The sequence below is a fragment of the Ictidomys tridecemlineatus genome, unplaced genomic scaffold (assembly GCF_052094955.1).
Source record: "Ictidomys tridecemlineatus isolate mIctTri1 unplaced genomic scaffold, mIctTri1.hap1 Scaffold_444, whole genome shotgun sequence".
NCBI classification, from domain to species: Eukaryota; Metazoa; Chordata; class Mammalia; order Rodentia; family Sciuridae; genus Ictidomys; species Ictidomys tridecemlineatus.
This window is the reverse complement of record NW_027522873.1, coordinates 171,465-187,708: the sequence shown is the minus strand read 5'-3', so window position 1 is coordinate 187,708 and position 16,244 is coordinate 171,465.

Below are 16,244 nucleotides of genomic sequence, written 5' to 3'. Positions count from 1 at the left end.
TGACTCTCACAATTACTATTATCTAGTTGATGGTTATGACATAACTGTTATTGGAGAAACATGAACAAGCTTAGCTGTTAATCCTGGTGGAAAAGTAAACAATTGCAACTTCTTAACAGTTTAGTTAAGAAACTATGTAGGAAGTATTTAAAGAGAGAATATGAGCACTGGTTATTTTCTGACCATCTTTCATTGAAACCCTGAGGTCAAATCAAATCAAATTTCCATCAAAACTTTCAGAGCAAGCTAGTGATCAGAGATTATACTAGAGTACCTTTTAAGAAATACTGCCTCAGTAATGCTCCCAATGGCACAGAGGATACTGTTGTATGGGGAAAACACAGATATCAATAACTATGAATTAAAAACTGACGCGGGACAGAACTTCCATTTAGAATAGTGAAGAGATTGGAAAAACTTCTGCCCTGAAAACAAGTTTAAATTGACAAAATTGTCAGAAATATGCATTCTAGGCTCTAGATACTGGCCCCAAAATAAATAATAGATTAATAAGTGTTAATTCATGACAAGCTACTAGAATTTGGGATTAAAACATTGAGAATCTGCAGATGGTTTGAGTGTGGCGGTTCTGCCCTCAATCAGGGTGGCACTAACTAAGAAGACCATCCGCCTCCTGTCAACAGAGGCTATTTTGGAGTAGTTGACAGAAATTAATGCCTAACAGTGTCGTCAGTAAAAAATAAGAGTTGTGAACAACTGTACTACTGAGGTTGTGGTCCCAGACAGAGAGTTAACAGGGAGAACCTAGATGTGAGAAACTCACAGAAGACCTAGACGAGTTTATCCTTATCCCTGGTTTCCTGGAAACTAGAGGCACGCGTGGGGTCACAAAGAGAGGTCTACAGAAAGTAAAATCTGAGGCAAGACTGAACATTGCCTGAACTTTCCATGTGTTCCTCAACACAAACCCAAATTAACTGGCAGAGAGTAGAAATCTTATGATCTGAGGTATTTAAGCAAAACTCCTGACCAATGACTTGCTGGCTAGTAAGCTATGCAGACACAGGGACAATGCCTTGAAATTCAGACTGAAAATATAAATAGGATTATTTTAAACTTAAAAATATCTGTGGTTGTACACTGCAAGGGAAACAGGTCCTGCAATTAAGGCCAGGTATGTAGCTTTAAAATGGTAACAACAAATCTTAGGAAAAGAAATTCAGAATCCATAGTTTCTAGAATTCATTATATAAAATGCCAAATTTTCAAAAACAACAACAACAAAATGAGACATGCAAAGAACCAAGCAAAAGGGGAAAATATCAGTCAATAGAAACTGATGGGGCCCAGATGTTAGATTTAACAAAGACTTCAAAGTAGCTATTAAAAAATATGTTCAAAGAATTAAAGGAAAACCATGTCTAAAGAATGAAAGAAAAATATGATGGTAATGACTCAACAAATAAGTAATCACAACAGAGAAATAGGAACTATTTTAAAACCAAATGGAAAGTCGATGGTTGAAAAAGTATAATAACCAATAAAAATTTCATAGATGAGTTCAACAGAAGATAAGAGGTGGCAGAAGAAAGTTTTTCTACTGAACCAATCTAAAGACCACAGAGTAAAAAGATCAAAAGAAAAATGAACAGAGCCTCAGAGACCTGGGGACCACATCCAATATATCAATATATGTATAATGGGAGTTCCAGAAGAGAGACGAGGACATTTAAAAAACAATGGCCTCAAACTTCTCAAATTTGATACTCAATAAGAAGCTCAATAAAGTGAACTCTAAAAGGTCCGCATCCAGGATATCATAGTCAAACCACTGACAAAGAAAGACAAAAAAAATCTTGAAGTCATCCACAAAAATGATTCATCTCACATGGGGTAATAATAATATTACTAATGGGTTTTTTGAAATTAAAAAAAAAGGAGATCAAGAAAGTAGTTAAATGACATATTAAAAAGAAAAAAAGAAGCAAAAAAATGTCAAACAACAGTTCTGTAGCCACCAAAATTATCCTTCTAAAAGGAAACTAAAGCCATAAAACTAAGAGAATATATATATATATATATATATATATATAGATAGATAGATAGATAGATATAGATATAGATATATAGATATAGATATATATGTCTATATATATTTATTGGTTGTAGCTGGACACAATACCTTTATTTTATTTGTTTATTTTTATGTGGTGCTGAGGATCAAACCCAGGGCCTCGCTCGTGCTAGGCGAGCACTCCACCACTGAACAATAATCCCAGCCCCAAGAGAATTGTTTTTAAAAAGCTCATTCTATGGAATACCAGGGGAATCTTTCTAATTGAGAGGAAATGACACTGGATGGTAACGGGGAAATGGGAAGAAATGATATACACCCCAAAGGGTACATATGTGGGTGAACATAAAAGACTGTATTTTATATATTTTCTTTTGTTGCCTTAACTTTTAAACCATGAGATTGTATAAAGCACACTTAAAGTGAATGGACTAAATATTCTAATCAAAATACACAGATTGTCACACTGGACAAAAATACAAGAGTATTGCATAAAAGAAACATATTTTAGATTAAAAGACTCAAGCAGTTCCCAGCAGCTCAGAGGCTGAGGCATGAGGATTGCAAGTTCAAAGCCAGCCTCAGCAAAAGTGAGGTGCTAAGCAACTCAGTGAGACCCTTCTCTCAATAAAATACAAGATAGGGCTAGGGATATGGCTCAGTGGTACAGTGCCCTGAATTCTATCTCAGGTAACCACTCCCCCCGACCCGGAAAATAAAAAGCAATAAACAGCTGAAAATAAATAATGGGAAAAGATACACCATGGATATGTCAACCATAAGAAATCTGGCTTGGTTCTATTAATATCAGTCAAAATAGACCTTAATAAAAAAAATCCTGAAGAAAAAGAAATCCATTTCTAAATGATAAAATGGTTAATACACTATGAATAGCTATAACAAATGTATACTCATATATGATACATGAAGAAATAATTGAAAGTTGAAAGTGGAAATAAGCAATTGAAAAACAGCAGCTAGAGATTTTAAAACTGCATTCTCAATAACTGATAGAATAACTAGACAGAAATTCTTACCAACCAACTTGATCTGATATTATACAACACTTCGTGCAACAGCAGAGCACACAGATTATTTTCATGAATAAACCTTATGCAAAGACATAAAACAAGTCTCAATAAGCTTAAAATGGTTGAAATCATTCAAAACATGTTTTCCTACTGCATTAGAATTAAATTCTAAATAATCAACCAAAAATTGGAAATCCCCAAATTAATTGGAAATTAAGTAGTACTAGTACTTCTTAATAACTCATGGATTAAGGAGGAAATTAGAGCTAGTTAGAAAATATTTTGACTGAATAAAAATGAAAACACAACACTACCTTATATAATTATCAAGGTAATATGGTATTGTTGTAAACACAGATATAGATCAATGAAGCAAAATAGAAAGTCCTCAAAGTCTTATACATATTTTAAGTCTGATTTATTAATAAATGTCTTAAGATAATTCTAGAGAAAATGAATAGTATTTTCAATTGATTATGCTGAGCCAATTAGATATGCATATACCAAAAAAAAATGAAGTTTGGCCAGTACATCACATCATACACAAAAATGAACTCAAAATGGATTAACCAAAGATTTTTTTTTGTAGAATGTATGAGTAGATTGCTCCTTTTTATTGATCAACAGTGCAACAAAACATGATTCATAAAAAAATTGATAATATAGATTTCATCAGAATTGAAAACATTTGTTCCTCAAAAGATTCCACCAAGAAAACAAAAAAACAAACCATAGACTGGGGGAATATATTTACAAGAAGACTTACATTCAGAATATAATTTTAAAATTATGTAACTTAATAATAAGCAGACAAGTAACACAATTTAAAAGGAACATAATATTTAATGATATATTTCTCCATGGAAGATACATATAGCCATTAAATGCATTAAAATACTCAGCATCTTTATTCATTAGGGAAGCACAAATTAAAACTACAATGAAATACCAATACATAACCAACCAATGGAAATTGACAACACCAAATGTCAGTGAGAATGTGGAGAAACGGAAACCCTCATACACAGATCACAGAAACATAAAACAGTATAGTACTGCCACTTTGGAAAATGTTGGAAGTTTCTTAAAAATTCACATATGGCCAAGTAATTCCATTCCTAGGTTTTTACCCAAGAGAAATAAAAACATATGTTCACCAAAACCTTACACTTAAGTGTTCATAGCAGCATTATTTATAATGGCTCTAAACTAGAAACAATTCAGTGTTTTTAAACAAAATGTGCCACTTACCCACAATGGGATACTACTCACTATATGAAGGATCAAACTACCAATACACCACATCACAGATGAACCTCAAAGTCATCATGCTAAGTAGAAGAAACCAGAAACAGGCCAAGTCCAATGGCACATACCTGTAATTCCAGCAGCTTGGGAAGCTGATGCAGTAGGATCCTGAGTTCAAAGCCAGCCTCAGGAACAGCAAGACATTATGCAACTCAGTGAGATCCTGTCTCTGAAAAATATACAAAATAGGGCTGGGGATGTGGTTTAGTGTGTCAGTGTCCCTGAGTTCAAATCCCAGTACCTCCTCTCAAAATAAATAAAAATAAAGAAACCAGAAACAGCAAAAGTACAAGCTAGATTAATATTAATATTAAGTTTCCAGAAAGACAAATGTATAGTCCCAGAAAGTAGGTTACTGGGAGTCTCAGGCTTAGGGTAAAAGAAAATATTGAATGCATCTGAGGACCTTCTGGGATGATGAAAATGTTCTAAAGTTGGATTGTAGTGATGGCCATACAACTCTATATCCTTTCCAAAAGGTTATGGTACATAAATTATGTTCCAGTAAAACTCTTTTAAAAAGCAATTCAGGGATTTGAGGTGTAGCTCAGTGGTAGAGTAGTTACCTGGCCCTTGTGAGGTCCTAGGTTCAATCCTCGGCAATAGACATGCAAGTAATTCAGAAGAATTGAAGTATAAATATAAAAAGATTTAGATGAAAGGATTTTGAATGTTTGCATCATAATTAATGATAACTGTTTCAGGAGATAGATGTGTTTACCTGATTTGAACATTAAACAATGCATACATACACAAGAACATCATATGGTGCTCCTATGAATATTAACAATTTTTGTGCATTAGTTAAAAATGTTTTTTAATGTAAATTCTAAAAAAATAAAAAATAAATAAAAAGAGTTTGGGAACTTTCTCACTTATGCCTTCCTTTGTACATATGACAAGATGCTGAAGAGCAAGGATAAGTAATTTGCTGAAGATCACAGGTGTAGTTTACTGACAGTCAGAACCAGAATGAAAAATTTCCAGCCACTGGAATATTTGCTATGAGATATCATATAGGCCATGGCGGGTGGGGAAGTAGCTGCTTTAAATCTTCTTTGCAAAAAAAAAAAAAAAGTGAGGAAATAGGTGATAAATGAGTAGAAATATGAGTAGATAAATATTTTAGACATTCAGTATCAATAAATTCTAGTCACATATTCACACATGAATTTTATTACAGTACCTTTATGTACTATGCTCAACATCTGCTGCCTTATTCAGTGTTCATACTTGCACATACACAGGAATTCAATTTCCCAACTCACAATGAAGCTCTTCACAATCATAGATCATGGTTTTCCTGCATGCACCTACATTAGCCTGTGGCTGAACTAGAGTACACCCTTAATAAGTTCTTGGGTCCTCTGCAGCTTTCCACAGGGCGGCTACCACTACATCCTCCATGGGGCTATTTACTCCTCACAGTGACCTTGAATTTCTCACAGGTCGACCAACTTAACCCAAAACACCGTATTCATTCTCCTCACTCTTATTAACCCAGAGACATCTCAAGATGTGTGGGGAAATAAGAATCTAAATTTCATACACACAAAATGATAGGAACTGATAAGATGGTTTGATCTTTTTTTTTCTTTGTACAAAGGAAAAAAACACACACTAAAGACCTAAAAACAAATATATATATATTTGTAAAAATTGGGGCAGGTGAATGGACACCAATATGTTTTGCCTTTAAGCTGTGGTGTATGGCTTGGACACGAGGAATAAGAAAAGAATTGTTCTTATCTCTTATTTCTGGCTATATTTAAGGAAAAATAGAGAGCCCTCTAGTGGCAGAATTGCTATGCTCACAATCAAACTCCCTAAGGAGTCTCTTCCTAATCCAGTGGCAAAGATGTACATTAATACCTAGAGACTCAGCAACTCTTGCTCTTCAAAGGGGCCTTTTATTAAAATGAGGGTACAGTTTAACTTTAGCCTTCTTTTGTGAGGGGAGAGAAGTTTCTTGGCAAGAATTTTGAAACTAATAAATATTTAAACCCAAGCAATAGCACGTTCTAAATTATATTAAAATAAATTGGAGGTTAGCCATGAGTTCCAGAGCCACACTGATGATTAGTGGGTTCACTGGGATGGTCCCTGACCTCATTTGCATCCTCTACCCAATATTTAAATCCTTTTATTGATAGATGAAATTGTTCTCTTTTATTAATAGTTAAGCAAATACCTTTTTAAGATGCAGTGGGTTTGTTAAGAGTGTTACTTTTGTTAAGACATTGTCACTTTTATATGATGTCTTCTGTTTTGTAGGAATCTCTCTTTCAGACCATAGATCCAGTTGGCTTTGGTAGTTGACATTGGTCCTTTCTTTTTCCTCCTTCTCATTAAAATATAAATAAATATATATATATATATATATATATATATATATATATATATATATATATATATATGCCTGGAGCTTATCCTTTAACAGCTAAAGTCCAACTATCTGTAGAGTCAAGGAAGAAAAAAAAGGCAACAATTTCCTAATGGGATCCTGAATGCTTTTGCTCTGCTTTTTAACAGTCCAGGGTTCAGTTTGAAATATGTTGTCTCATCCACTACCAGTTAAGAGGTGCAACTTTCTGAAGAAGCAGATTTACTTCAAATACTTTGTGGAAAACATTATTTGGTGCAACGAAATCAGAAGTGGGTTAGACATGTGCATTTTATATAACTCCCCACATAAGCAAACTTGACCTACCCGTGACTTGGGTTATTTCCTTAGAGCTCACACTGGACAGTTCTTAGACTTCTGTTTTATTTTCAGAAAATCAAAAGTCTCCTCTCCTCTTCAGATTCAATCACACAAATTGCATCAGGCCTTAAAGAAAGCCATACCTCGGGACCTCACAAAGAGGTATCTATTACCAGGAGCTCTAAGAAAATGTTCTTTTAATTAGATACATTTATCTTTAATCCCTGTTTTGACAGAAACTCTAACATAAACATACATTACCAATACATAAAACCCAGCTCAAAGTATGGTTAATTTTTATATTTGACAGAGCCAGTTGGAAAAAATAACTTTGACCTTTCTCCGTCTTTGTGTGATGTCACTTCAACCTAGTCTCAGAGCCTAAAACAGAAACAGTGGCATCTGCAGCTAAAGTACAATAATGATTCTTAAACTGCTCCTTAAAAGTGGCAATAAAAACCCTAATAAGACCTCTGGGTCTTATGTCGAAGCAGCTGCAAAATCAAGTTAAATAATTTCTGCAAGGACTACAGTAATTATAAAACTGATTAAAGTTTACCTACACTTCATTCCTAGAGGGTTTCCACCAAGGACTTGGAAACCAGATGGTTCAAGACCATGCATGATGGATATATTCCATGAAGCATGTCCGTTGTCATAGGAACAACAGAAATAACATTATCTTTACTGTCTATTCCTTTACAAAACCATGTATTTAAGAGTTCCCACCAACTTAAAACAAATTCAAATGGATACTTGGGTAGCAGGTCAAAAAAAAAAGCACCTCTACCTACATTAAATATAAAGCCAAACTGTTGAATTCACTTACATGTCTGTAGCAAATCCAACTGCTTTCTACAGGGGTGTTCAAATACAGACTTCATAATTTTGTGATTTTAGTACTCCAGAGAGAATTGGAAAAACTGAGGAACTTGAATTAGGGTTCTGAGATTGCCCTTGGACAGGAAAAGAGAATGTCTAGGGAGAAAAGCATCCATCTCTGGTGATCCCATGAAAGTTCCAGTCCCACTTCTCCCTGGAGCTCACCCCTCCAGCCACACCCAGACACACCCAGACACATTCCTACTAAAAAACATATTCCTGCTATGGAATCATTTTGCCAAAGTTATTCTTTTCTTTTTCAAGATTCTCCACTGCCATCATAACAACAACAGGCACCGAACAATTATGGCACACTTCCTCTGTAGTGAACATGGATGATGCCATTTCATCCTCCCAACTGCTCTTTGCTGTAGGGAACTTTACTATCTCTATTTTAAAAATGAGGGAACATCCAAAGGTTTTTCAAAATACAATGACCAGAGGCAGAGACCAAGATTTTACATTTCTAACCAGCTTTAGATGATACCAAATGTTGATCCACTGTGAGTTGCAAGGACTTGAATGATTAAGGAGCATGACCCCATACACCCGACCTTAAGGAGCAGAGCTTGGCATTCCAGAGCATAGCTTTCTGACTTGAGAGCTCCAGCTCTTAATCACTAATATTCTGTCTCCCAACTCCATCACAGACACCAGCCTGTCCCCCAAAGTAAACAATAGATAACACAACAAAAAGACAAGTTCTAGATATGGACACTCTGATTTGAATGTAAGAAATATGTATAATTTTGATGTTTCTATGTATCCGCTAAAATATTTTTAAATAAATTAATAAGTTCATTACAACAGTGACAACTGCTATTCCCATTCTTTCCACTCAGGCAAGCTTTTCAAACCAATAGTTTGTAGGTGGTTTTGGTGTTTCCATACAATTCACTTTCCACTACCACTCTGAAACCTCCCTTTCAAACCTTGGAATTCCCTGAATATACTCTCTTTCCATTGTTGGTTTCTCGGTGAAAAAGATAAACCTGGTCTTATTTGTACAAACTTCAGACATGCCTTTTTGCCATTTGATGTACATTGAGATATAAATGGGATTCTTACATATGTAAATGCAAAATAAGGAACTATAGACAAGATACTACTAAGAATATTTCAAAGTAGGGAAAGGGACCAAAAGACAGCTTGGAAAATTGAAGATAAGAATCAAGAAAAAAAATAAGTTCAAGAGGACTTTTGTAAATAAAGGACCCAGGTAGATGTGGGGACTTCGGGAAGATGAGATATTACTCTCAAAACCCAGGGGAAGAAAGATGCTATGCTTTGGGTTTAGCCTGGAGATCTAAGATCAGGAAAGGCCTGGGTTAGAAAAGGAAGTTTTCAGAAAATATACCAAGAGGATCTCCCACCAATAAATACAACCTTTCTCTCAAGCTGGACTAAGCAGCCCTCTGTCATTCTGCCCCTGAATCTGAATTGACACATCTGAATTTAGAGTTTTCTTCTTATGAGTTTGCAAGCAGGGGGGAATATTCTGAGCTGGTTTGGGCATACAAACCATGTAAAGATCTACCTATGGGGGTTAATTTTAGGAAGTTCCATAAAAATCTCCTAAACTTGTCCTTGCCCCCCCAAATGCCTCTCCTACATGATTCCCTGGGCTAAAAATGTCCTACAGTTGAGCACGGCTCTGAAATCAACAAATAAGGCCAAATCCCCCACTCTGCAACTAATAAGCTGCACAATACTGGGCAGAATACTAAGACATTTAAAAAAGGTGGAGTACCATCTCAAACCTAAGGGAACTGGGCACATTGTTTTTGCTTTCAAGTTCCTCTTTGATCTACCTGTATTATTTGTTTCTGTATGTACCTGTGTTATTTATTATTCTGATGTACCTGTATTTTTGTGTGTTTCTGTTTTGTCACACCTCTGATTGTTCTTTTTTGTTTTTTTCATTGATTTTTTTTCACTGTGTGCTTCCCAGTATCATCGCTTTATAGGTACAGTGGGCTGAACTGAATGATCTCAAAATTCCAAGATTCTAATACTAAGATTCTTAGACAACTACACTTCCTCTCTTGCACTTCACCTAGTTCACAAGCTCATAAAACTTAAGCAAGTCGATGTCCTGGTGACACCAGAAACTATATTTGCAGTCTCACTGTTTTAATTAATTCTAAATCCAATTTCTAATTGCTAAAGAAAAATCAAAAGCAAACCAAAGATTGGCCCTAAACAATTCCTCTGGCAGAGTCTCCATTGTAGCCCCACCATGTTTTGAATGGTCCCTGGACTTCAAACCTTGCAGTTATCTTGGCTCTTATTTCAGACTCATGTCCTAAGACAAAAGCAGTCACCAAACCCTATGAATCCATAACCTCTCACATCTGGGAAGACTGACTGTGACTACCAAGCTATTCTGCATCTCTCCTCATGTCCACATTAATTTAATTGTGCATTTTCCTAGTGTTCTCCAGTTTTCTTTGATCAGAAAATCTCTTGTTTTTGCATTATGTTCTTCTTTCATAGTGTTCTATTAAATAGCATTGAAAAGATGTTACTCCTAATTTTACAGATGAAGAAAATTACTCCTAATTTTAAAGGCTCAAAGGGTTTAAGGAAGTCATCCAAGGTCACATGGCTAAAATAGGCTAGTCCCAGATGTAAATACTTACCTAATACCAAGATGTTATATCACATCTTTCTCATTAAAATGTCTGCATTGTGGTAATTAAAATAAAAATGAGCTAGGCGCAGTGGCACACGCCTGTAATCCCAGTAGCTCAGGAGGCTGAGATAGGATGATCACAAGTTCAAAGCCAGCCTCGGCAACAGCGAGGCACTAAGCAACTCAGTGAGACCCTGTCTCTAAACAAAATACAAAATAGGGCTGGGGATGTGGTTCGGTAGTTCAGTGCCCCTGAGTTCAATCCCCAGTCCCAAAATAAAAACAAAAGATAAAAATGAAATTATGTACCTCTAAATATTCTTAGAATGACATGATCCTATATTTAGAGGTTAATTGTAATCATTTAGTCTGTCATGTACTTACAAGTCACACATTTACCCAATATGATAGGACTACCAGACAGAATGATGAATGAGAAAAGAAAAAGGGGGCAGGGGAGAGAGAGATCTTATTGGAGTAATTTTCACACACTTTCTATGAAGAAAGACAAACGCACAGGAGTGACAGCTTAATGTCATACTCTGTGGGTGGTTCTATTCTCCATTTCTCCCCAATCCTCAGTGCAATCAGCAGTAAGGTCTTTCAGTATGTGCTTTCCTTAGGGACTTCAGAGCAAGAATAAAACATTACACTCTGGACTTTTCAGTTCTGAAGTGGACTTTTGTGCAGCCAGAGCAGGGACAACATTCTTAACAACTGTGGATTGTCAGCTGCAAGAGGCATGCAATCAAAAGTGAAAAAGATTTTCTAAAATTCAAGAGGTTGGTTTCCATTGCACAAGCCAAATCCTGGGGGACCCAAACACATGATTTCTACCATGAAGTGGGATGCATGCAGGGTGATGTAATGCCATTCACCCACCAGAAAGGAAAAGAAGGCCCCATCACCTTAGGAAAGAGAGAAAAGGGGGAAGCAGGACCCCTTCCATCACTCAACCCCCATCCCACTCTGCTTCAGACGCAGGAGCTGCCTGAAAACAGAAAGTTCAGAGGAATCTGAGGGAGCCACAGGCAGGATAGGCTCTGATCTTTCTGTATTATTGCACCTTTCCATTTTGTCACACCTATGATCTTTCTCCCAGAGCTTAATTAAGATGGAATGCTGCAAGTCACCAGAATCCTAACTTTACTAATTAATTTATACCCCTCGCTACTAAGGGAGAGAATGTCAGAACAGAAGTTAGGAAATTTTCTGGAGTTTGCAAGATCAAGTTCTCTACCACCAAGCCAAGATATACCTATAGTAACAAAGACTGAAGAATGTTTCTGGGAAGGCACACCTTAAAGAAGCCCCACAGGATCCTGGACATCCCAAAGCACTATGGGGAAAGTCTCCAGCCCACTCCCTCTCACACCCCACCCCAAACACACACACAAGGATTGGAAGGACTGATAGACCCAAAATAGATCCGAAGAAGTCTTATAGTTGATGTGAGGGCAATGCAGAATCTGAAAAGAACAAAGTAAAAGGAGCTAGCACAGGGGGGCCATGGAGAAGCTGCTGCCACCACAGTGGGGATGCAGACTTATGCAGCACCGCCCAAGGCCTGAGGGAAGAATGACACACAGAACAGGCTAACAAGCACCAAAGGTGATCAAGGACGCTCGCCATCCTCCCCACACCACACCTAATTATGTCATGCATGATGCAGACACTCCTCCAACCCAGGAGGAAGAGAAAATATCTAGAGAGGGGAGAATCCTAACTTGCTAATTAATTACCACTCCCTCCTTTCTAAGGAACCCTTAGACTAGAAGTCAGTGAACTTTCTAGAGCTGGCAATTCTTTACTACCATACCACTGTGTTTTTAAATCTAGGCTGAGTCTAGTTATAGAGAAATATAACTCGATTTTATACAAAAATTATTTTTTTTGTATACCTAACTTAACTGTGTAAAATTCATACACAGTTCACAATCTTAAGGAAATGTGTATTTCCTGTTGGCATGGTGTGGCTTGGAAGGGTATTCTTTTTCATTATTCAAATTTCTCTGATATGCCCCGTTTATAATGTTATGAGTCATAAACTCAAAAGAAGGTTTATTTCCATGGTAGAGGGAGAAACCATGGAATAGGTGGGCACTGGCTCTAACAGTCACTACAAAGTAAGAGAAGGCCTCAATGGTGACCCACTTTGCTTGTGAAGACAGGAGCAGGGAGCTGACAGGCAGCTTATGGGCCACCTGAAACAGCTTTGTGAGCCACTCATGGCTCATGAGGGAACAGGTGGGGAACCTTGGGCATGGGGGAGGAAGCAATAAAAACAAGAGAGTGGGAACCGCAAAAAGACAAAATAAACTATAGTTTCACTGAAAAAAGAGAAAATGTAAATATCAAGAAATAGAGTCTTTGGATTCATACGGGACTCTTCAAAGATGTGAAAGCAAAAAGATAGGTTTTTCCCCCCACTAAATAAAGAAAAGAAACTGAGAAAACAGTGAAAGGACCTTTCTGCAAAGAGTGCTAAAAATAAGTCTATATAGATAAATACTATTTAAATTCTTAACAGAAATCAAAACTTCCAGAAATTAAACAAGAGTTAAAAAAGGAAAGATCTAAAATGGCTATTAAAATAAATAGGTATTAAATTATTTTTAAATGTTTTAATGTTAAATCATTTTCCCAACAATCATTAGTGTAGCAGAAAGAGGTTAAAAAATGACTATCATAAGTCAGATGTCCTAAAATCATTAAATGTTAAAATGCTGTATCATTTCAAAGAACAAGAATAAATAATCAACTGAAAAATATTTATTTATATTTATATTTAGAATATTTACTCTATAGATACCAATACTATGAATTTTATTTAATATATATTAGCATCTTTTATGAATTAAAGCTAGCCCATCAACCATCCTACTGGTTTATTTTTCTCTCCTTTGTAGAGACATGAGACAGACGATGGTTAAATGCTTTGTTCCAGGTCTAAGTGAGGTAATTATTGACAGATGTTTACAACTCAGTTTCTCATTTTAAAAAGGAAATGTACATGCATACAATGCTATGGGTGTGGTACTGACATGGTGAGAATCATGAGAGAATCACAGAGTAACCAGACAGACACAGAGCCAGAAATAGACCCACCCACTCTGGATCTCAGACAGAGGAAACTTACTTTACACCATGTCCAAAATCAGTTCCAAACCAGCTAAACATTTGAGTGTAAAGTGAAAAAAATATAAATAGATCTTTTGGAAAATGGTAGGAGAATGCCATTGTGATCATGGAATATATGAAAGAGATAGTGCTTTGGGTTCACCAAATCCAACACTGCTCTCATTATGGACACTCTAAGAGTCCCAGGGACCATATGCCTGGCATCTGTCCTTGTAATGCAGGCAGAAATTACTGATAAACAGCATCTCCAGTTCTGACTCATATAAAATTCCCACCTGATGCTCTTCTTCCCTAATTTAGTCTCTCTTCCCTCACCTGGGACCAAAGGCAAAAGGATCTGCAGGTGGATTTCTGGGCCCAGGGAAGTGATAGAGCTATTGTTTGGAAGGAGTCTGGGTCTCTGAGTGACTGCATGAAACAGAAATCACCACCCCACCCCCAACACACTATATAAAGATGCCATACAAATCGATAAGAAAAATCAGATAACCCAAAAGGAAAATGGATCATTAAACTAAAGAAGACATATAAGTGGTAAATAAACATTTAAAAAGATATGAAACCCCTTTGGTAATTAGAGATATACAAATTAAAATCATGTTTTATATTCACCATTTGGGCAAAAAACATTAAAGTCTAATAATAACAAACATTGACAAAAATACAGGGCAAAGAGAACTCTCATATATTGCTAGTGTGAGTGTTCATTGGTACAACTGCTTTGTAAAAGAGTTTATCATTATCGAGTATTATCAAATCCCAATGACTCAACAAAATAGAATGCATTTATCAAGAGGAACCATGTACAGATACCAGGATATACACCCAAACTATGCATCCAGAGGCAACTCAAACTTTATTGCATTCATGCATAGTAGAATGAACAAATAAATTTTGGAAATGACCCACAACTACATGCAAAAATTCCTGTCTCACAAACAGTATTAAAATGACATACATTATTATTATTCTCATATGTATATGCAAAACTAAACTATATCATTTAAGTATGCATAAATACTTAAGAAAAGCATGAAACTCATTTTTTTAAGTCAGGATAGTGGTTACAACAAGAAGTGATTGGTGGTCAAACAGATGTTTGCTCTATAATGAGTTATTTAATAGCATCTAAATATTTCATGCACTTTTTAGCATACATGTATGTGTGCATGTATAATATTTGCAATAAAAATGTGAGGAGAAATAGATTTAAATGATAGCCTATGAAGAAACCAAGCTAAACTTTTGAAAATGTTAAAAAAATAGAGGAAATCATCACAATATGAAGATAAGAAATTCAATACTAGAGAGCCATCATTTAAAAGGGAAAAAAAATCACAGAGTTTGAAATTCCATCAGGATCAAAGAGATGACTGTTAAAAATTAACAAAAAAAATTAATATCTAACTTTGGGGCTTAGACATACATACCAATAATTTCTCTTTGGTCCAACTTAAAAATTCCAACTTCTACAAAATCTCTTCTGGAGGCCAAATACCAAGGGTTTACTAAAGTCCCTGAGCCAATCCAAGTACTGAAAGAGAACAAGCTTGGCAGAAAGGTAACACCAGCATTTAACTGGGGAAGGGGGCTGAAGAGCAAGGCTGAAGGAAAAGCAGCTCTGAGAACTGCCCCCCCCACAGAGAGAGAGAGAGAGAGAGAGTGTTTTGAGGTGAACCCATTTGCATTCACAGGGGAAAAGTATAATGTGATACACTAAACATAATTTCAAAAAGATTTTCCATCTCTGATTCCAATGTTTCTATAATCCTCAGAAATAGTAAGACAAGATTGCAAAGGAAAAAAAGACAGAACAGGCTGGTTTCCTTGATCTGAGCATAATGCTGAACATGTACATCAACTACCAGTGGGACTTGGGTGTTCCCAAAGGTGGAAATCCTAGGACTACCGGGAGGGTAAGTGCGTTCCAGCAGATCTTAAGCTTTCCTTTTCCCACTGAAATGTCTGTAGTATTTCAAATAAAATGTTCAGGATCCAGAGCAGTGCTTTTCCAAATGGAAGCAGACAGATTTCCAAGGTGTGATCTAGTTACCCTCCTTAATGCAAGAAAAGGCCTGACTCTTTATACTCACCTGAGTTCATAAATTTTACTCTTGTTGACAAGAAGAATAACAGCTTTGAAGTAAAGAGGTACAGCATGCTTAAAATGTCCACTCTGTCTCCCTGCTTCGTTTTCAAACACAATACGCACATTATTTCAGATAGACATTTAAAAGGACAGATATATACCGGGTACTTTAAATGATATTATACATTTTCTGGTGCCAGAGCACACAGATGGTCCATTTACCACTTCTGGGGATTTGCCACTGTTTTCCAAGCAGTAAAACTTTCTTTTTCTCACTTTTTTTTAAACTTCCCATTCTCTTTCATGATATTCACTAATACTATGAAATTCTCCAGACATTTTGGAAGTCATTAAAAAATGGAGAAAATTTCTGTTCTCTAAGAATGTGGATCTCTTATTTGTTTTTAAACCAAACAGGT